The 24,280-nt window shown below is 34.5% G+C and overlaps 1 long non-coding RNA gene across 8 annotated transcripts in view; it reads right to left on the bottom strand.

The window, feature by feature from the left end:
• Nucleotides 1-207: 207 nt before the first annotated feature.
• Nucleotides 208-24,280, bottom strand: part of LOC140603727 (uncharacterized) — a 130,056-nt gene continuing 105,983 nt past the window's right edge. For 7 of the 8 annotated variants that reach the window (XR_012006693.1, XR_012006694.1, XR_012006692.1 and 4 more), the window contains 4 exons: nucleotides 22,897-22,962; nucleotides 7,440-7,597; nucleotides 4,371-4,437; nucleotides 208-1,161 (listed from right to left, as the gene is read on the bottom strand). This is a non-coding gene — a long non-coding RNA (uncharacterized lncRNA). Of the gene's footprint in view, nucleotides 1,162-3,672; nucleotides 3,783-4,370; nucleotides 4,438-7,439; nucleotides 7,598-22,896; nucleotides 22,963-24,280 lie in introns of all 8 variants that reach the window. The other variant, XR_012006690.1, reaches the window with a different exon arrangement.

Below are 24,280 nucleotides of genomic sequence, written 5' to 3'. Positions count from 1 at the left end.
AAATTTAATTTTCAAGTGAAGACCCATACTGCTGAAATAAGATAAAGGCACAATATGTAGTGAATTTATAAGATGGCATGAAACTCATTCAAATATGCACAAGCTGACATTTTCATTCAAGATGTTAATGTAAAGATTTCTAAATGGATCACCTGCTTAAAACATCATCTTTAAAATAGTAAGAAATAAATCACTATTATCTTAAGCTTATCTTCTCCAAGAATTTTATTTAAATGGCCACAGCTCCATCTCCACTGGAGGAAGGTATACTGTTGTAACCATATCAAATCTTTAACAGTCATGCTGTTGAAGAGTTGTCCACTCAATCCATCTCATTCTTAAGTTCCTCACATAAGTGAGTAGGTTCTGGTTAGTAAAGTTCACTGTTGTGTGAAAGACACCACAGAGCAAGGATGGTGTATGACTGGCCACCTTTTTGGCCAATAGCATGAGTTGGTATCAGTTTGGCCTTCTCTTTCTTCGTGTCTTTAAGATAAATCTGCATGACCTGTTTCAACATAGCAGTGAGGTACTTCCTTCTGCCTTCCTCCCACAGGCTCACGTTCATAAACTGCATTGCCAGGTTATATACTAGTCTTAAGTGGATGCTGTGATTCACCCGGGCTCCTATTTGGGCAGGTTACCTGGTGATATTCCAGATGATTTCCTCTCAGAATCTGTCTCCTCCCTTTCAGGAAGTGGCTGCACCAGTTGGCATTGTCTGTAGTTCATGATCATGGTCCTCCTTCAGGGAAGCTGGCATGGTTATTCGTGATGCAACACCTCCAACTCTTTGTGGAAACTATAGCTGGAGCAGTTGTAGAGGAAGCCAATCACCAGCAAGTCTGTGATGAGTTCCCCCTAAAGGCCTGAACCATTGGTGACCTTAGACTCCATGGGGCAGGCAGCCTTGCAGGGATCTGTCTTACTTCTGGCTTTTCAAGTGTCCCAAGTTAGCACCTCCAATGGGGATAAAATTTTAAAAGGTCCCTCTGTCCATAATTTTTTAGATGTCATACTTTTGCTGGTTGCTCCAGCTAGCACGTTTCTTGGATATTCCCGACTCAATTCCCCACTCACCAACCATGGCAGGAAGATGAGAGGTGGGCAGCAGAGAATGTGGTGCTGGGTGCCAGGTAAGGCGAACTGTAAGCAAAGTCCCTGAAGCACCAAGAATATAAATTTATTAAATTCAACAGTTAAAGTTAAAAAGAAGTTATTTGATTGGATAAAATACAACCTATTTGCAACTTAAAATCCACATATTTAAGACATAAGACCACAGAAAGTTTGAATGTGAACTAATAAAAAAATGAAGTTAATATCATAGCCTAAAAATGGATTATGAAAAAATATACATAATTATAAAAGCAATGAGTAAATCCACAACTACAAGAAAGTACAGCTTAACACAACTCTCATAATGGGGAAATAGATCAATGGGAAAAAATTTAAAGAATAAAGATCTGAACAATCTGATTACAAATTAATAATGAGCACATTTAACCCTGCAGTCAACAATTAGAAAATACGGTTTCAAGCATTTGCAGAAAAAACAGTGATACTGTCATTTATTTAACTCAAAAGGAAAACTAATCACATTTCAAAGGAACAATGTTTTGTCAGTTTACCATTAGTTAGAAATCAATATCCAAAAGATAAACAAGGAATGATAAAATAAATTTAAATTTTAAAAGTATATTTCTGAATAAGTGTGATGAAATAATAGAATTCCAGAAATACTTAACACTAAATGTAGTGAAAACTAATTATACCCTTAAAATGCTAATGGAAAATAAGCTATATAAAGATGAGAATAAAAAGCTGTATAAATATAAGCTTTATAAATATAAAATAAGAAATTAATAACAGAAAACAAAAATGCAATACAGAAGATCCTCAAATACAAATATGGGTTTATTTTTTTATTTTTGTATTTTATTTACTTATTTGAGAGAGAGAAAGAAAGCACAAGCAAAGGGAAGGACAGAGGCAGAGGCAGATTCCCTGCTCAGGGACTCAATCCCAGGACCTTGAGATCATGACCTGAACGGTGGGCTTAACCAACTGAGCTACCCAGGTGCCCAAATATTATTTTGTTTTGATTTTATAAAAGCAAAACAAGTGAACTAGACAAGCCACTCACAAGACTGATCGAGGAAAACAAAATAAGTTCCAAATAAGCAATATTAAGAATTAAAAAGGGGAAGGAGTGCCTGGCTGGCTCAGTCCTGGGAGCATGCAACTCTTGATCTCAAGGTCACGAGATCAAGTCCCACACTGGGTGTAAAGCTTACTTAAAATAATTAATAATAATAATAATAATAATAATAATAAATTTTAAGAATTAAAAAGAGGAATATAATAGTGATTTTTTTTAAAAAAAGATATATAAAAAGAATATATTTTGAATAATTGAGCTTGAAAATTTAGAAAGAATAATCAGTAAATGAAAAAAATATAGCTTACCAAAATTAACTCAGTAAGAAATAGAAAACATTAATTGACTATAAAGTTTAACAAGATTGAGTCAATCCTTGAAAAAGGACAAATAAAAGGACACAGTAAATTTTCTTAGATTAATAAAGTGTGTCTATCAAAAGCCTACGGCAACAACATAATGGATATTAAAATGTTAGAAATATTAGCTTGAAGAGTTTGAATAAAACAATATCCAAATATCGCAGTGTGTATTAAATATCTTACTAATGATTCAGTCAGTCCAGGAAGATAAGAAAAATAAGTAGCAGTTTAAAGATTGGAATAGCAAATATGTTCATGTACTGACAATATAATTATTTAAGTGAAGCTACACATTTTTATACTTAATAGGACAGGTAAAGATTTTAGATAGAAGATGAATAATGCAAATCAATATACATGTTAAAGATAAATCAATATATAAAAATCAGTAATAAAGTTAGAAAATGTGCTTTAAAATAAATAAATCAAAAAAATAAAATAAAATAAAAAGTCTTCTTGATTTCAATTATGAATGTATAAAAGAAAATAATTCCAATAACAATTGTTACAATTTTGTGTGTGTGTTGGCAGCGGGATATATCCTAAGATTTATACAAAAGAAAAAAAAGACAAGAATAACCAAAACGTTCTTTAAGAAAAAGAACTGGTGTGTGTAACAGGTGGATAAACTTGCACTATAAGGTATCAAGTGTTGTGGAAAAAATAATAAGACAGTAAAGTATTAATGTAAAGATAAAATCAACACACAAATGGAACAGAATAGGAGCCATCATAAAAATATCTTGTGTAGGGAAGTGTCATTTGTGATGAGAGATACAATCAAACATCAATGGGAAAAGTTGGAGTCATTTTTCAAAACAATGCTGGAATGATATACTAAAAAATATAAGTGGATTCCTATTTCACATCATTTCCAAAAGAACATTATCAGGAAAAATAGTATTAAACATTTAGAAAAAATATATACCTTTTTAACTTCAAAAATGGATGATATCTTAAAGCATACAAACAAAAAAGTATAAGCCATAAATGAAACTATTGACAGTTTTAGCTGTATTTAAATAAAAATTTATGTGCTCCAAAAAACAACAAAAACAGTAAAGAAAAAAAAATCACAGATGTGGGCAGCTAATTGCAAAATATATTACCAAGACAATTAAATAGCAATAACACATGACAAATACATACAATTCAAAAGAGAAAATGGGATTGTCAATACAAGTAGAAAATGTTCAATCTCACAAGTATCATGGAAATAGAGGAAAGCCAGAGTGAAAATCAATATCGCATACAGCAAACTGGAAAAAAAAAAAAAATTAAGTTAATTAGAATGTGAATACACTGAAAACTTTAGCCATTGATGGTGAGAGTGCAAATGAGCACAATTCCATTTAAAAATCAAGTTGCTGAAAACCTATTAAAATTGAAGAGTTGCATATGCTTCACACAAGCCATTCCACTTTAGATTTATGCCCTGGAGAAATACTTGAATATTTTCTCCTACAGATATGACAAGAATGTTCAAAATAGCAGTATTTGAACTCCTAGGAATTTAGAAATAAATGTCTATTGGCAAAAGAATAGATGATAAATTCTAGTGTATGTATACATGGGGCACTCTCCAGCTCTGGAAGTACATTATACAGAGCTACATGACTCACAATGATAATATTTCTATAAAAATTAAAACAAAAATGACATCATATATTGCTTTTGTTTAATTTGTATACATATATAAAGTATAATTGTAAACATACATAAAGTATCAAGGAACAAATGAAATTTGTAAACACTTCAAATTCAAAATGATGATTAACTCTAGTTGGGAGGGTGGAGAATATGATCTAAGAGGATTAGGGAAAGGTGATATGATTGAAATATTTTACCTCTCAAGCTGCATTATGGGTATATTGCCATTCAGCATACAGTTCTCTCTCCCTTTCTCTCCATTTGCTTTTTGAAATCAAGATAAAAATAAATATATTAAGATAATTTGACTTTATAAGAAAATCAGTTTAAAACAAAAAATGCTGAAGTTACATTTTTCCATGAATTGACAATACTGTATATACCAATTTTGAGAGTAGAACCCAAACACAGTGGGATCATATCTTTGAAGGATCTAATCTTTCTGATTTTCAATCAGATAAATTTTCTCTGACTCAGGAACATGTAAATAATAACACTATAAAGGTACTTGAAGGCACAAAGAGCATGTCATCATGCTGGGAATTCATCTGCCTTTCTGATTAATATTAGATGTGAGCAATTTCAGACTACTGATTAGATTTATCAATAATTAATGTAATGTTATTGTGGATGATTAAGGTTATTTCTTTTAATGGGATTCTCAAATCACTTTTAACACCCTGAGATAAATTCTTCATGACATATAGCCCTGCATACACTTTAGCAAGCCTACCAGACATGTTTTATAATAGTGATTCAACCAATCTCAGGGCACCTATGAGAAGGAATTTTTTTCAGGCTTGTCTAATAAATGCTTATAATAAATGCAGAAAACCTTTAGGGGTAGCAAGACTGCTCTCTATATTTACTCTTGGCAACTTTCTTTTACCATTCTGTGATTTAATTTATTTCATAGTCAGTCATGTTTATTCTGTAATTTTATTCACATATGAGAAAATAAAGTAGAAATAACAGCTTCAAAGTCTATTTTTTAAAGATTTTATTTATTTATTCATGAAAGACACACATACACAGAGAGAGAGAGAGAGAGAGGCAGAGACACAGGCAGAGGGAGAAGCAGGCTCCACGCAGGGAACCTGATGTGGGACTCGATCTCAGGACTCCAGGATCACACCCTGGGCCGAAGGCAGGTGCCAAACCACTGACCCACCCAGGGTTCCCCCTTTCAAAGTCTATTTGGTATGCAGTATTGTAATACATCAACTGGTAGTGGCTCTTTTTGTATATTTATAGAAATATAAATTTCTATAGAAATAAGCTATTTATCTTCATAAGAAAAATAGACTATGCCATTATATCAGAATGTGATTATTTTCCCTTTCTGTGTTATTCCCTGGTGTCTTAGAATAGTTACTTTAACTGGGTAAAATTAATATGCGTTTATACTCAAGGTTTATCCTGAAACATAAAAGTTAAGGAGATAGATAATTTATTGAGCCAAAGAAAACAGCTATTGGGGGATCCCTGGGTTGCGCAGCGGTTTAGCGCCTCCCTTTGGCCCAGGGCACTATCCTGGAGACCCGGGATCCAATCCCACGTCAGGCTCCGGTGCATGGAGCCTGCTTCTCCCTCTGCCTATGTCTCTGCCTCTCTCTTTCTCTCTGTGTGACTATCATAAATAAATTTAAAAAATAAAATAAAATAAAAAAATAAAATAAAATAAAATAAAAATACAGCTACTGAAGATAAAAAGGTGATATCATAACTTTAGAAGATCTAAGAAACATTTGCTCAGGAATCAAAGTAAGCAAACCACCAAGGAGGAAAAATATTGACTCATAAAAATAAATAAAACCATGAAATCTCCCCAGTAAGCAAACAAATGCAAAAGACATCATTGATGAGCTATCAGTTTCTTTTGTAAAATTATCAAAGATTTGTTTAAAAAATAATAATACTCAGATTTGGCACAGAATTATTACAATTTCAAGTATTTGAAGAAATGAACATTCCCATAAACAGCTAAAATAATGCAAATCAATATCTTTAAAGATCAAAATGTTACAAAACCATTTTGACCTAGTAACAATTTCCAAAATAATTAGACTCATCAAATAATCTTAGAAGTAAAAGTGGTAAATTTAAAAAACTTTAGTATATTAAAATATTTATTGCCACATTACTAGTAACAAAGTTAGAAAATATTTAACACCTAACAAGAGTTTTTGAATAAACAATGACATATAAAACCAGTAACAGGAAGAGGTAAGTTAATTAGATTACAAAAAAGAATGCATATTGTGGCCACATTTTTATGTTTTAAACAATTTCACACACACAAACAAGTACAATTTATTTTCTTTTAAAGATTTTATGTATTCATGAGAGACAGAGAGAGAGAGGCAGAGACATAGGCAGAGAGAGAAGGAGGCTCTTTGCAGGAAGCCTGATGCGGGACTCCATGGGGACCCGGGATCACGCGACTCCGAGATCACACCCTGAGACAAAGGCAGTCGCTCAACTGCTGAGCCACACAGGCGTCTCTCTCTCTCTCTCTTTTTTTTTTTTTTAATTTTTAAAAATTTATTTATTCATGACACACACACACACACACACACACACACACACACAGGCAGAGACATAGGCAGAGAGAGAAGCAGGCTCCATGCAGGGAACCCAATGTGGGACTCAATCCTGGGACTCCAGGATCACTCCCTGGGTGGAAGGCAGGTGCTCAACCACTGAGTCATCCAGCGTCCCAACACAAGTACAATTTAAAGAAAACATTATTTTATTAAGCCAAATTAAAGCCAGTTCTAAATCTCAAGCCTCCAGGGGCCTGGGTTTGAAAGGTATACAAATACGTCTTTAATAGCAACACTTCCTTGGCCTTAAGTCATGAAAGCACACTCAGGCTTACACAGTCCAGAAAGTTTAGAAGAGAAGCTGGGGTGACATCAAGAAGATGGCCAAATAAGACACCCCTGGATCATATTCCCCTCAACGATAACAATTTGGCATCCATCTACAGACAAAAGTGCCTTTGTGAGAGCTTGTGGGATTTAGGTAAAAGATTGTGAAATGCTGATACAGTCCAAACTCCAGGAGTCATTTTGAGAAGACAAACCCACAGCCCAAGCAGCTGATGTGCTGACCTGTGATTCTGTCTATAGATCTGGAAAAGGCTCCATATCCCTGAATACTTGGCTATAGCCATTCTGGCTTTGGTTCAGTCACCAGCTCTATATACCAAGGGACTGGGAAGAATCTAGCCAATCTGTGCATCGGGTAAGAAGTAAACATACCTCAGTCCTGGCTGTGGACCCTGATGTGAACTGGGAGCTAGCTCCAGCTTCTCTTGGCCTTGGTGTGGGAGTCCCTGGACATCACTGATTAGACAATCACTGGGGGATCATGGAGCCTTTGTTAAAGTCCAGGAGCCCAGCAGAGAAGTTCCAGCACACTGTTGGAGAACAAACCAGTAAACCTGAGATTGGACACACTGGAGAGGGTAAGCAGAACAATTTGACTTTACCAATGTCAGTTCTCCCCCAGGGTGGCACAACCCAGTGCCAGGGAAGCTCTTCATGGCCCCTGATTTTTCCCACAGGGGAAAGTGAGAGTATGTGAGTGAGTGCCCAGCTTCCTTAGCTGTGTGGGATGCTGCCAGATAGGCCCATTTCTCCCTCACTGCACCCAAAGTAGAGAGTAGTGGGAAAAAATTGTCAACTAACTGAAATGGCAACTTACATAATGAAAAAAAATTTTCAAATCATATTTCTGATAAGAGGTTAATATCCAAAATATGTAACAAACTCATACAATTCAATAGCAGAAAAGAGAACAATCTAATTAAGAAATAGAGTACCAAAATAGACATTTTTCCAAAGAAGACATACAAATGGCCTATGGCTACATGGAAAAATATTCAACATCACTAATTACCTGGGGAATGCACAATAAGATATCACCTCACACCTGTTAGGATAGTTATCCCCAAAAAGGCAGGAAATAACAAGTGTTGGCAAGGATATGTGAAAAGGCAACCCTTGAGTTCTGTTGGTGGGAATGCAAATTGGTACAAGCACTATGGAAAACTGTATGGAGGTTCCTCAAAAAATTGAAAATAGAAATACCAGATGATCCATCAATTCCACTTTTGGGTACCTATCTGAGGAAAACAAAAACACTAATTTGAAAATATATATGCACCCCTCTGTTCACTGCAGAATTATTTACAAGAGCCAAGATATGGAAGCTACTAAGAGTCCATCAACAGATAAATGGATAAAGAAAGCACACATATGTGGAATATAAGAAAGAGTGAAAGGTACCACAAGGGAAAGGAGGGAAACCGAGTGGGGAAAAATGAGAGAGGAAGACAAACTACGAGAGACTCCTAACTCTGGGAAACAAACAAAGGGTTGCAGAAGAGGAGGTGACAGAGGGGATAGGGTAACTGGATGATGGGCATTAAGGAGGATACATGATGAGACGATAGGTGTTATATGATATGTTGGCAAATTGAGTTTAAATAAAATATTTTTTAAAAAGAGAATGTGTTGTGTATATATACACAATGGAATATTATTCAGCCCCAAAAAGAATGAAATCTTGCCATTTGTGACAACATGATGAACCTTGAAACATACTAAATGAAATAAGAAAAAAACAAATACTATTTGATATCATTTATATGTCGAATCTAAAAAAGCCAAACTCATTGAAACCAGAGGGAAAGGATGATTGCCAGGGGTTGGGAATAGGGAAAATGAGAAGATGTGTGTCAAAGAGTATAGACTTTGTTATAAGATGAATAGGTTCTTAGGGTTCAACGTATAGCATGGCGACCATAGTTAATAATACTGTATTATATAATTGAAAATTGCTAAAAGACTAAATCTTAAATGTTTACACCACAATATAAAAGTTGTAATTATGTGAGGTGATAGAAGTGTTAACTCACTCTATAGTGATAATCATTTCACAATCCTTACATGTATCAAACAATCTCATACATGTTAAACTTACACAGTGTTATGTGTCAATTATATCTCAATAAATCTGGGAACAAAAAAATAAGAAAACAAATCCCTTGTTTAGGTACATTTAAAACTTCACATCTTTGTTCTTTACAGGAGTAAGTCCATTTATGTTCAATTGGATATTGGTTATCTTAGCTTCTGCACGAGGGCAGAACTAATTTGTGATGTGCAAGCATCTTTGTATCAATGTCAATAAATATTACCTCCTCAAGAGGCTTTGCTTTCTCAAACGCCCCCAAACTCTAGGAATTCTCTATTCTTTTTTGGCATTTCTTGAAGGACACTCCTCCCTACACCCTCTAGATTTCTCTTCTCTCCTAGGTAAGACAGTTTGATTACTCATACTTTAGGATTGCAATAACATTTCCTTAGTAATCACCTATGAAGAGGGAATTCAGGCCTGCAGGACAGGTAGTTTGGGTAATTCTTTAAATGTTGGATGGCTGAAGACAAAAATTGCCTCTCATTTTTTGGTGATCAATTGAAGAAGAAAATAAGACAAGTGAATATGAAATTATTGATTAATCAATAATTATATACTAATCAATCATAGACTGATGTGTTATGTATTATAAGTAATTAACAGCACATTATTTAGAATCAGATTATTTTGCTTTGAACTTCAGCTGTGCCACCTACTAGCTGTGTGACATTGAACAAGACTCTTAATTTATCTGTGCTTCAGTTTACTTACATTACAAGTCAAGATAATGTATGTGTCTATATTATAGGATAGTTATGAGGATTATAGTCAATACTTTTTAGGATAGTTATGAGGATTATAGTCAATCCTTTTTTTTTCTTTTTGAGAGAGAGAGAGAGAGATCATGCAAGTGAACAGGGGTGGAGGGAGGGAGATGGAGAGAATCTTAAGCAGGCTCCACTCCTGGCGTGAAGTCTGATGTGGGACTCAATCTCATGACATTGAGATCATGACCTGACCCAAAATCAAGAGTTGGATGCTTAACCAACTAAGCCACCCAGGCACCCCAGTAGTTAATACTTTTAAAGATCTTAAGGTAGTGCATGTGGTATTATATAAATATTGATAAAAATAGTATAAAGTATTCAAAAACAGCACATCTTTTTCTTTATACCAGCTGTACAGAATACAAGGCAATTTGTCCAGAAGCCTCCAAATTTGGAAGATGTTCACAAATAGAGAAGGAGGAAAATCAACCAAAATCCATTAGTTCAATAACTTATTAATAATGTCATTAAGTGACAATAGTTCAAGATGACAGTTCCTGGAGAGGAGTAAGATAATTAAAGATTTTATGGAACAAACTAAGAAAGATTGATCAAAGTCCAGTTTTCTTTCAAGAATTGTTCACTGTTAAAATTTTCAGAAGGCAAAAAAAAAAATTTTTTTTTCAGAAGGCATGGGGAATCAGAGGATGTGTTAATGATGGGAAAGGTTGCAAGACCTCAAGACCAAGAGTGCAGCTAGCCATTAATTGATTTAGCCATTAATTGGCTGCTCTTTTGATTAGGGAGAAGGGAGGACCAGTTTGGAGGCTATGATCCTGTTAGGGTCTGCTGAAAATTTTCAGTTCTTCAGCATCTTTAACCCAAGACAAAAGAAAGAAGAGAGAATTCCAAGAAAATTAAGATGCTAATGAGGAATTAGTTGAGGGCAAATGAGGTGCTTTCTCACATTCAACTCCCTGCCAAAGACAAACTAGTCTAGATATGCATGGAGGTCACCAGAGATAGAATATACAAATATATAGTTACAAAAAAATATATATATATATATAGTTACACTGTTTACATCACATCCCTGGTGCAGTGAGTTGCTGTAATTATTAGAAATTTACATCCCAAGGATCATAAAGTAGCTAGGAAGAAAGGCAACTTACTAACCAGACATTATTACCAGAGACTCTTGTATTCACACAAGTAATGTTAGAAATGGGGTTTTATGGGTAAAATTAATGGACATTTGGGTAATATATATCAAAAATGAGTTATCATTGGTGCATAAGCAATAAAAGGTATTTAAGAAGTGTGAGTTTAATAAAATATCAAATATTCTTCCCATATAAATGAAATATAAAAGTCTATGAGAAAAAAAAAAGAGTCTATGAAGCACAATAGCCCCTAAATTTAGAGTAAGTGATTAAAGCTTAAACTATAAATGATTTAATGTCCTTGACTACTTTGGAGGATTTGTGGCCTCTTGATTCAAGTAGATGCTCAGCTGAATCCTCAAGCTAGAATCCTGTTAAATTATCTTCAGGTGAAAGTTACAGAAAAAATGTTTGCCAAAGTGGCCAAGGACCAGAAAAAAAATTCAGAGAGAAAGAGCCACAGCCGCATCAAATTTAGAGAACAAGTTGTATGACAATTTTTTTTTTTTTGCTTTGTAGTATATATGTGCCATGTTTTATATATGGAGGAATTTTGTCCCTTACTCTCACCACTTTTGAGCAAAGCAAAACCAACATTCTAACAAACAAACAAACAAAATAGGTCAGCATGACCAAATTGGTATAGATTAATTTGTATTTTAATTTTATTATATCAGTGACAATAAAGCATTGCTTCTCACAGTGAACAATTGTAGGTACTTACATGTATTTAGATTTCATGTCATGCCATTCAATCATGTTATGCTATATCACTATTTTAATACTATACACATTTAATTTGGGTAATAAGACACATGGACATTTGATTGTCATTATTTTTTAACCTGGGGGAGAGAGTCAGGTGAGAAGGGAACATCAGGGAGTTAGCTAGGAAAAGACAGATTCTGTATGGGTTAGTGGGTTCTAGTACCATTGTTAGGTAGATGAAAAGTTAGTGATACTATTAACTGTCGATTGATTTATTTGACACTTATCAGAGAACACTGTGGACAGCCCACTAAGTAATACGCTTTTACAACAGACTTAAATTTGCAACCATCTGTGCAGCTTAGAAACAGATGGTGAAAATTCTGGTTTGTTTTTGTAAAAAAAAACAAACCTGGAATTAAGGAAGGCAAAAAAATACTCATTTCACAAATTGGTACATGCAGTTACATTCAACCTATTTTAGTTTCTATAGGTTCTCAAACAACTGCTTTTATAAATCATTATAGTATCTTTAAATATAATCACTTGATTTATTTTGCATTTGCAGTGTTTCTTAAATTAGATTTATGCAATAAAGATGAGCAATATATTTATATCTGTAAGTATACAAATAGACTAAAATTACAACTCTATTAGCATGGTCATTACATTCTGTTAAAATACTGCTCCACTTATCTCTAAATTTGATTTATTTTTATTAAATAGTTTCAACACTAGCAGGATAAAAAGAGGGGCATTTGGGAGTTTTTGCAGTTACAACTTTGCTTTTCATTTCAAACAAGTTGCCTAATTATCTGCCGAGTGTTTGAGACTAAAAATCCCCAAGTACAGATGGTAAAGAGATTCCTTCTGCATTGCTTATTGACATTTCTTGCTTAGCTTGAGAGTGCCTTAGGATTCAGAGAAACCAGTTACTGTAATCTACTTTCTAGAAATGGCTAGTGTCTTATACTTTGTGATTAATTTAAATTTCAACAAAGTATGTTAGAATGGTGAGGATGTTACATGGTACCAGTCTAATTCAAAAGAATGTCCAAGACCTTGCCCTTCCAGATTTTCAGCTAGTGGGAGATAGAGGCATGGTGAAGGAGAAAGAATGACAGGAAATACTTTCCCTTTGAAGATAGAATATTACCCATCTCGTGATTGCAAAATTTGATGGGTTAAAAGACAATCCCAAATATCTACCCCAACTCTGTTTATCCACACCCAAATTTCCAGCTTATATGCATAAATTTGAGTCTGGCTTGAGACCAGAAATAAAGATGGGGCCAGCCATATTGGAAATAGAAGACTTAGTCTGTCGTAGAAACATGACATGGAAGAGCCAAAGCCAGCAATAGAGTTAGGGCCAGCTGGATCCAAAGGAAAATTGGCATGAAGCAGTGGTGGGATGAGTTCCCAAAGCAAAAATGGGGCTAGCCAGAAGGGAGGAGAACAAGTGGCCACATGGCTGAAAGAGAGCCAGGCTTTCAGGATTCCCATATATCCAAATCAGCCCCATTCCCCAGTGATCTAGATATAAGAAGTTTTCTTTTATTTCTATGTAAAGACACAGTATTTGGTATGAAGCCCAGAGCCAATACAAGGTCTTTGCCAACAACCATAGCCTAATTCAATCAAAATTCATAGGGAAAAATGTTAAAAATAAAAATTTAAGCATAATTATAATATTGTATTATATTACAGATACCTGAATTTGGGAGTAATACTATCATACTGATAATTTGATGACAATATCAAAATTGGTATAAAGTATAGAAAATTCAAATAAAGACAACATTAAATGATTCAAATATAATTGTCTATACAAGTGTGAATTTTAAAATTCAGTGAAGGTAATAGTGATGCTTTTCATGAAAATATTATTATACTCAATTGTGCCTCTTAACTAGTACTAATAACATGTGACCTCTTGTTATATTATCACCTGTGATCTGAATCTCATAGCCCTCCTTCCTTCTCCTGCTTTTGGAGAAATTTCTCCTGCCTACTGGCTTCTTTTCGAAAGCATTTAAACATGTTCAAGTCTATCTTGCATTAAGGTAAAATATCTTTCTCTGGCCCAGAATGACCAGGATTTTATACTTCTACATCTATAGTTTGATGAATGAGGGCCAACCAGGAAGGGGTGTAACCTTGCATAATCCCTGAACTGACAGCTGAAGTCTCTCTGCAGAGCACACTCCCAGCATCACCATCAACATGTCCTTCCTTGAAAGAGACTGGGTGACATAGTGCAATGTCAGCATGGTTCATTCCTTTAGTTGTTTGAATCCACATCTTCAAACACAATTCTTGAAGCAGTTCCACCGGGATTCTGATGATTCTTTCTTTTTTAGGGAAATCATGGAAAAATAAAACCAATGCTCCACAATTGCTGCTGGTCTCATCATCGTCTTCATCTACTATCCATCCCAAATCCTTAGTAACACCTCTGCCATCTTGGTGGCTTATGTATAAGTGGCATGACCCATACTCGTATGTCTGAGAGTTCTAATCCCATGATCATCATACTTTTTTTCAGCCCAACTTTGATGAATGTCCATTTACCATCAAAAGACACATTTAATTGGATGATTTGGCTGACAAACATATCACCCTCCTTTCCTCATTGAGTAACAGGAGCCCTATAACTTCCTAATCAAGATTTGTTACCCCAGCCTGGATAGTGACTCCCCTTCTTGCCTTCTGGTCCCTTAGAACAAGGAGCCTGAAGTCCTCAGGCAACAATTATCACTTAAAATTCAATGTCTGTTTCCTCAGTGGAAGGATATCTCATTTGAGAACTAGAGTTTAAACTAGCAGCCCACACTGCAAGACCTAGAAGTAATCTGCAGATAGGGTCAGCTGTTTGTTACAGTGTTTTCTAAAACATCAATAGAATTTAACCATGGCTAATTTTGTTTTCCTTATAGCTGCCAGTTTCTCATGATTTCTCAAATCCCTAATGTACCATGCTGGCTAATACATCCCCTTCCATCAGTATATAATCCCAATTCTTTACCTTATGCTAGGATTCACTGCTTCACCTACAACCAGTGATGAAATTCTCATTGTTGGCTGGGTAGCAAGTGATCCAGCTTCAAAACTTCATATTTCTCACCTGCTTTCTCAGACATGTTGGGCTTCTCTGGAAGTTTGTTCCAATATGGAATTTAGCATGCAGGTGGTTTATGAAGGAATGAACGGAAGGAAGTGGGAGGGAGTGGAGGAAAAATCAAGCTGTGATGCAGATCCAACAATAATTTACAGCAACCTCATTGGAAACTCTGGAGCTAGAATGGTCCTTCAGTTTATCTCAACTGGATAGAGATGTCCAAAGCTTTATCTGCATCATATGAGACAGTGGGTATGGGTCTTCTATAATAGGCTTGGGCTAGATGGTCTTTGCAGCTATAACCTCGGTATGCTCTGAAGGAGCTGAGACTGAAAGTTGTTTACTGACAACAACTTGTTGACAACAACAATTGTTGTCAGTAAACAACAATCTTAGCACACAGTTTAACAAATCCTTCATTGAAGGAAAATATAGTAGATACATAACTGTGCTCACCAATTATGTAATTGTGAAAGGTACCTTCAACTCTGCACTACTCAGGAGTGGGATTATTAGACATATGGCTAAATGTTAGTAAATTTCAGATGTTCTTAAACATTTATATTTCCAGTAACCTCAATATGAGTGCCAACTCCTCAGAGTTTCATCAACACCTAAAGGATGTTAGGTAATAGCATACCTTTCTGATTATAGCCCTGCTATTTGGTAAAAGGCAATTTTTACTATTTTTATTACTAATGAATTGGATATCTCTTCATATACCTATTAGCCTTTGGATATCCCCTTGGAAGTTGCCTTTTTACCTCCCTCTAGCCAATTTTTTCCTTAGTGTTATATCTTATTTCCTTATATTTTTAAGGAACTATAATCTCTTCACAATTTCAGTTGTTGCAAATAACTTGTTTCTGCTTGATCACCTGTGAAATAATAAGGAATATATATATTGGTCTCCATTTCTGTTTTCTGACACAGAGCTCCTAAATCCCTTGGAGTCTTCTGAGTAATAGGAACAACTTTTGTTCTAAGGTGGAGACTCTCAGTGGGCTCGTAGAGAAGGGCTGATCACTAAAAATATCAAGCCAAGGTTAGAAGCTTGGCACTTTTGGCCCCATTTTCTGTTCTCCAGAGAAGGGAGAAGGGCTGAAAATTAAGTAAATAATTGATCATACCTACATGATGAACCCTCCATAAAAATCCCAAAAGTATGGAGCTCAGAGGGCTTCCAAGTTGGTGAATATGTTTACTTGCCAAGCAGGGAGTGTACCCCAACCATGTGGGAACAAAGTTTCCTGTGCTTGGGTCCCCTCCCTATGTATTTCTTCATCTAACTGTTTATATGTACCCTTTGTTATATATTTTTAAATAAACTAGCAAACATAAATGTTTCCCTAAGATCTGTGAGCCATTCTAACAAATTATTGAACCCAAGGAGGGGGTTGTGCAATTTATAGCCAGTAGGTCAGAAATACATCTGATAATCTTGGATTTGCAATTGGTCTTTGAAGTAGGGGGCAGTCTGTGGGTTTAGGCATTCAAGTTGTGAGATACGGCGCTAATTACAGATACTTTGGTAGTTGAGCCCAGTTCCTTTTCCCTACTGAAAAACCCCAATTATTAGTCCCTATGCATATCGTGATAGTCCTGAATAAAAACTGCTTAATTATTTTAACAAGTGTCATAATAATTTTTTTGACATAATGCATGTGAAGACTTAAGAAAGCACCCAAAACAAAGAAGTCTGTAATGTGGTTATTTCACCATTATGAAGAGTGTCATATTATTAAGATTATTTTAATGGCCAAGATTCATTTTTAATAGCTCTTTCACCCATTTTGGTGGTGCCATGTAGGGCTCCCAGATTATGGTACCACCGTGGAAAAGGAAGGGTCCCAGCAATGACTAGAATTTAACACTATTTAATACGAAGTGACTTCAGAATAAAAATAATTTGTTTTAAAAAGAATACAATGATTTTGATTATATATATGAGAATGTAGACTCAGGTTCAGACAATAAAAGTTACTAATGAGCACCTAACTATGCAAATACTAAGGATATACAGATATCTTGAGAGTATTCTGATGGAGAAGACATTATCTAATGTCATAACAAAATTTTTAAAACATGCACTCCTTATGTCATTCTCCTTCACAAAGACTTCATCATTTCAACTTACAATCAGTGAAAGCAATTTTGTAGGAGTATTAATAATCTAAAGTTTATTTAGAATAATGGTTCCCAGATATGGGGGAAATTTTTAAAATAAAACTTCCTAGGTTCAACCTCAGAATTATTGAAACAATATTCCTAAGGATGGAGTTAGGAACACTTTTCATTATATGAGTGCTTTGAGTCATGTTTTATGATGACTGAAGAAATGATGGACAAATTATTAATGCCATATCTCTTGTTCAACGATTTTATCCAATCATGCTGCATTCATTCACTTCTTTACTGACAAAATATTTACTAACTCTCTTCTCTATCTAGCACTGTGCTAAACATTGGGAATATAATAGATACAATTCATACATTATCATATTGTCTGTTAAGTGATACAGAGAAATAATTTACAAAATAGCATAAGAATAAATATGACAGTTCTGCTACAAGGATGATAGGGGAGCATTTAGAAGGGGTTATTTTGAATGTTGGAAAGCTTTGGTGGATATTGAAGAGATTTTAAGCAGTGAGCTTGACATTGTCCTAACTATAAAATACCTTCCCAGGTAATAGAATATCCCCAGCATAACACAACCTATTTCTAGGAGTGATTGACTCCCACTAATTATTTCCAGTACATTCTTATGATCATTCCTCATTCATTTATGTTTTGCAATCAGGTGTGCATCCTTCCAAATATCTTAAAGTCTTATAAATCACAACCAAAATAGTACTTTTGTTTTACCCTCAGTACCACTTTTAGACAGTTAAGCTCATATTCAAGCTCATATATGAAAAATCCTTTGCTGCCTAGCTCTTTCAAAATACATATCAAAAGTCCCCTCAAAGAAGGATTTGCACTAGGAAAGTAAGTGTATGCCGCATTCAATAATGTAGCCATCTATATTCCTTTACTCAGTACAAAGACAGAGCACAGATCCACCAACCTTCTCTGGGTATCCTTCAAGATTGTTATAGCTCAGAGTCCGTTATCCCTTGTGAAATGTCTAAATTAAGGCTTCTGAAGGACTTAACTAACTGCATTTCTCTCTCTCTTATTTAGCAGTGGCATATATATCCAAATAAGAACAAGAAATATATACATTAATTCATCGATACAGTTATTAAGCTAAACTTTATAAAGATCTAGGTTATTTGTGAGATCCATAAAAAATAAACCCTAAACAAGATTGACATTTCTGGAATTATCTGGCTCATTTTAAAACCAAAATTAAAATGAAGAAAAAGTTATAAGCCACTGAAGAATTTAATAGTTAAAATAGCATATACTAAGAGTTATACATATTTAAGTTATAATTTTATTAAGCCTTAAAACAATTTTCAGAATGGAAAATAGAGAAGGAGGAGAAAATAATTTTTCCATAGAAGTTTCTCAAAAAGGGATAGGTAGAGGGATCCCTGGGTGGCACAGCGGTTTAGCGCCTGCCTTTGGCCCAGGGCGCGATCCTGGAGATCCGGGATCAAATCCCACGTCGGGCTTCCAGTGCGTGGAGCCTGCTTCTCCCTCTGCCTGTGTCTCTGCCTCTCTCTCTCTCTCTGTGACTATCATAAATAAATAAAAATTTTTAAAAAAGGGATAGGTAGAAAGATCCTTCAGTTATGAGACTATGAAGAACCAACAATAGAATAGAATCAAATTGATTTTAAAGAAATAGGTCAGATTTTTTAAAGATTTTACTTATATATTTGAGAGAGAAAAACAGAGCACAAGCCAGGGTGAGGGGCAAAGGGAGAAACAGACTCCTTGCTGAACAGGGAGCCTGATACCTGTGTGGTGGGACTCAATTCCAAGCCCTGAAATCATGACCTGAGCTGAAGGCAGACACTTAATCAACTAAGCCACCCAGGTGCCCCGAAATAGGTCAGATTTTTAATTTTTTGTTTAAACAGATCTTCAAAAACTCAGATAAATCTCATTTTACTTACTTGTGATAAATTTAAACATTTCTGATATTGCAGTAGGAAAAAGAAATAGGAATTGGATATATAACTGATATAATTGATTAGGTATTTTATATTCCTTGGATTTCACTATAAATGCAATGTACATATCTACTAAAATACCATGAAATTTCATAAGGTATTCTTGCCTAACTTTCACAAAATACAATGTGAAAAATCCAAATTAACAAATGATATTTTTAACAACTTATCTAAATTGAGTGAATGTTAGAACTGAGCTACTGAGATATTAATGATCCTGAATGCTAGCTGCATGCAATATTTAGCTGTAGTCATTGGATCGAGATAAAACATTACTACAGTTGTATAGAATTTTAGGAATAGCTTTGTATTTGAAATTATGAAAATAGCAGCATCAAGTTCAGAAAATGAGTACAAAATCAATTACAAAATTAAATAAAGGCTCAACTACTGAGATACCTGTGACAAAAATAATCTTTCATTTTTGTACCTTATACCAATAGTTTAGAAAAAATGAAAGCATGCATTCACCTCTTCTTCTTTTTAACTAAGTTGTGATTTCTAGTTTAGTAATAGATTTCCCTAATTGGCTTACAAAATAGTTTAGAATTTTGTCTCTAAAAACTTGAAGCTCTCATTCTAGAATATTATAGAACAGATGACATTAGCAATGAATATGGGATGCAGGGGACCAAGAGGTGATGCAACCTCCCCCAGTTAGAGGTCATTACTCTAACAACACTCTGAAAATGCAGTTCTACGTGTCTAAGAGATTTTGTGATCTCAATAGCTCTATGCTGACTATACACTCAAAGATAAAATAAAATGTACATGTGTCAATGAATTTCTCACTTGAGCAAGCTACTCTGCTATAAGTGGTCTGTGCTCCTCATCTCTACCAAGAGAAACAGCCATGAAACTTATAATGAAACGTCTTGTTTCATATAAGTCTTGGATCTTACTAGAGACTATTTAATGTAATTCAAATCTTGATTTTTTTTCAAATATCTTTTGGTTAATCTTATCAGAGGATGTGAGATGAAAATATGAAGATGAGAAAATGTTTTTTCTTGATGATACTTAAACAAGGTTGAAGATCAGGCCAGATTCTATAGAGAAAATCTTGGCTCATAACTTTTCAACTCAAGATGAAGTAGAAAAGAGACCATAAAAGGACAGTAAATCAGTCAGATTAAAATGGAGATCTCAAAAAAAAATTAAAAAAAAATTAAATAAATACATAAATACATAAATAAATAAATAAAATGGAGATCTCAAATCTTATACAGCAGAATACCAGAAGTTGGAGAAGTTCTTTATTTTTTGCTTAAACAAAAGACTTAAGTATTTATATAACAGCTTACTGGGGTAACTGGAGCTTGCAAAACCATAGAACAAAGTCAAGAGTACAAAATGTTTGTGTAACTTTTAAATATAGTGGACATCATAACCTAAATGTGTTTTCATCATAATCAGCATAAGATATGAATAAGTGTTACAGGAAAAAAAAAACGTACACAAATAAGTTTGGCAAATACAGGGTTTTGGTTTTTTTTTTAAGATCTTTTTTTTTTTTTTATTTTAGAGAGAGAGAGAGTCAGATGGGGTGAAGGGCATAGGAAGAGAGAGATAGACTTTACACTGAGCATGGGGCCCCTACACAGGGTTTAATCCCACAACCCTGAGATCATGGCCTGAGCTGAAATCAAGAATCAGACACTTGACTGAGCTACCCAGGCACCCCTGGCAAACACAGTCTTGATATAATTGATTTGCAGTAAAATAAGTAAAAACGTTCTCAAGGCTTTTCTTTTGTAGTTTCTATGTGAATTTCCAAGAAGCCAATATAGAATACAAGAAGCATTTCCAAATTTATTTGAATATGGAGTTTATTTATCACAGAGCACATCATTGGTCTAAATTTATTTGGAATACACTTTAAGAAATGCTGAATTTAAAAAAAAAGGATATGAAATGGAGCCATCAAAGATAGAAGGCATATAATCAACTTCTCCCTTGCCTGAGCCTAGTTTTTGATACTCTCTACCAGAAAACATAGTAGTAAGGATTTAAAGAAAATACATGATTAACTGCAGACAAAATGCCTGCCACTGCTAACAAGAGATAATCATTGAAAGAATGAATTTCTTTGTATTTATTGTCAGTCATTCTGAAAATAATTACCAAATACTACAGACTCAGACACTGTATGAGATTTGGGGTTTCAAAGATAAATAAAATGAAAATGCCATATAATCCCTGCCCCCAGGGAGCTCACAATCTAGTTGGGTGAGCAGGTGGAAGGAGGAGAGATATTTAAAGAGATAATAAAAATCTGCATTGCAGACTTCATAAAAGAAGTACATAACTTAAGTCCATGACCTGTTCATTTAAAAAATCAGTAAGATAAATTTTACATGCAAAAATCATTTTCAGAAATATATACTTTCAAGTTACTTTAAAAGAACTACAGAAAGTGTAACAATCCTGAGTGACATGCATCTTCCTGAATAAAATGGCTTTGTATGAAAACTAGACTTCCTTTGTGCATGCTGCCAGTAATCTGTTTTATACTTTCCATAAAATCCTGTAAATCAAAATCAAACCTCCTGATACACCTTGGAAAAGACAGAATTACAAATAATGTACAAAGGCTAACAGCTGTTGCACCAGATTACCCCTCCTGAAAAATGTGATAATGCAGATCCTTTTCTTTCCTGACAGTCATTTAATAAAATAAAGTTCCCCCAAGTGAGAAGTGCCTGCCAACTAAGCAGGAAAAAAAGGTGTTATGTACGCCAACACCTTTTTTTTCTGCTGTGTCAGGATCCATAAGGGAACATTCTAAAAATGACTTCCATAAATCCCTTTCTTTTGTTCACGTTTTTCCAAGCGTTCTTGTTCTGTGTGATCTTTTTTTGGCTTGGTTCAATAAAGTTATTTGATAGGTTTGCCATTTGTTCTTTCAGGATTATCTAAAGATGTCATCTATGTACTCTTGTCATAATGTCCCAGAATCTGTCACCTAAAATAGATTAACAGCAGTTGGCTTCAATGGTTACGGAGCTCACTTTGCATTTTGTTTCTAGAGAAATTGAAGTAGAAATCAGGAAATTTTTTAATTCTTGGGAAATTAACATAAACTCATTATTGTGTTGAAAGATTGCAGCTCTATAAATACAAATAATTGAATTCAGGAAAAGGCATAACATTAAATAATAATATTGCTAAGCAATGCAAGAAAGAGGACATTTGGTCTATTACTTTTACATATATAATTCAAATGTATAATTCTCAATATATTTTGAGGTAAAATCCAGGAAATAAAAATCTAGTCTTTGGAATTATAAATGGCTTTTAGAAGTCTTACACCATTAGTTGATTTTTTCATCTATTATTCAAAATTTTATCTTATTAAAAACTAAAAAGTAAGTCAAGTACAATAGAAATCCATGGATTCAAATAAGGGAAAAATCCAGAGTTAATGAATGTGGTGCAGATACCTCTTCAAGATCCTGATTTAAGTTCCTTTGGATATATACCTAAAAATGGGATTGCTGGTTTACATTGTGGTTTTATTTTTTAAATTTTTTGATGAAACTCCATACTGTTTTTCATAGTAGCTGCCCCATTTTATATTTCCAGGAAGAGTGCACAGGGTTACAGGTTTTCCACATTCATACTAATACTTGCTACGTTTAGTTGTTTTTTTAAAATAATAGCCATCCTAACATAGGTGAGGTTTTGATTTTCATTTCCCTGATGATTAGTGATGTAGAGCATATTTTTCATATACCTGATGACAATTTTTATATCTTCTTTGGAAAATATCTATTAAGTGTACAAGACGTCAGTATCCACTTTTAATAATGAATAAAACATCCAGACAGAAAAAAACAATAAGGAAATAGTGGACTTGAACAACACTAGATGAAATGAACCTAACACACACTACAGAACTTCTTACCCAATAGCAGTACAGTAGTGTATAGTCTTCTCAAGCTTACATGGAGCATTCTCCAGGATAGATCACCTGCAAGATCACAAAATATGTCTTTCATTTGACTTCATAAAATAGACTTTTCACCCAGGTTAGTCTTCTGAATTACCTAAATTTTTCTCTTCTGATGGATTTTCAAATAGCTTTACATTTTTACTATAATAACTAAACTAACACTGAAAATCATTGTACATATATTTTTCCTCCCACTTTTAAATTAGTTGCCGGAAATTGATTCTTTGTTTTCTTTTTTTTTTAATTTTTATTTATTTATGATAGTCACACACAGAGAGAGAGAGGCAGAGACATAGGCAGAGGGAGAAGCAGGCTCCATGCACCGGGAGCCCGACATGGGATTCGATCCCTGGGCTCCAGGATCGTGCCCTGGGCCAAAGGCAGGCACTAAACCGCTGCACCACCCAGGGATCCCGAAATTGATTCTTTGAAGTAGATTCAGTCACCTAAAGCTCAGGAAAATTTTATGGTGATGGATGATTAACAAAATTCTGTACAAAACTTTGTGATCCTTCACTCTATAGTAGAACTTCTTATATTCTGATCTTATTCTTCATAGGATATATTTTTTTTATTATTGGTCATCATTTTCTCACAATACTGTTTTGAAGATAGATAGGGCTTATGTATTAATTAAAATTTTTTAAATTAATTAAAATATTAACAATCATCATAAATTGAATGCTCACTATATACCAGCATACCTAAACTGTTTTATGTGCTAATTTTCATTATTCCTATTTTACAGATAAGGAAACTAATTTTTCAGTGAAGTAATGGGAATTTTCAAGTTCTCAGACTAGAATGACCTTAGCTTGAGGTATAGAGGTATTTAAACTAAGTCTAACTCTACGACTGTACCCTACCTGAGAGTCAGAACTCAAGTACCCCAATCAGGTGATGGAATTCTTTCATCCCTCCTTATACTTAAGTCTTAGTACCAACCCATTACTTAGATTCCATTATATCTGGGGCTCTATTTTCCATCCCAACTCCTGAGAGAAATACATTTATATATCCCACAGTGGTTTGACTTTATCCAATTGCTTACCTACTCTGATTTACAAGTTTTCTAATCTTTTTATCACTCTGTTTTTCATCCTGTCCAGTATTTATATTTAGTTATTGTTTAATTCTCATATGCAAACTTTTCCATGCTTACTACCTATTGCTTACTACCATATTCTTAGAGTATTTTGTTCTAAATAAAATCTCTCTTTGAGGTGCTTGAGTGGCTCAGTCGGTTAAACATAGACTCTTGGTTTCTGCTCAGGTCATGATCTCAGGGTCATTGGGATATAGCCCCACATTTGGCTCCATGTCCTGTGTGGTCTGT

Source organism: Canis lupus, chromosome 14 (genome assembly GCF_048164855.1).
Source record: "Canis lupus baileyi chromosome 14, mCanLup2.hap1, whole genome shotgun sequence".
In the NCBI taxonomy this organism is placed as follows: Eukaryota; Metazoa; Chordata; class Mammalia; order Carnivora; family Canidae; genus Canis; species Canis lupus.
Note: the sequence above shows the minus strand (reverse complement) of the source record. Positions and strands in the feature narration are given on the sequence as shown.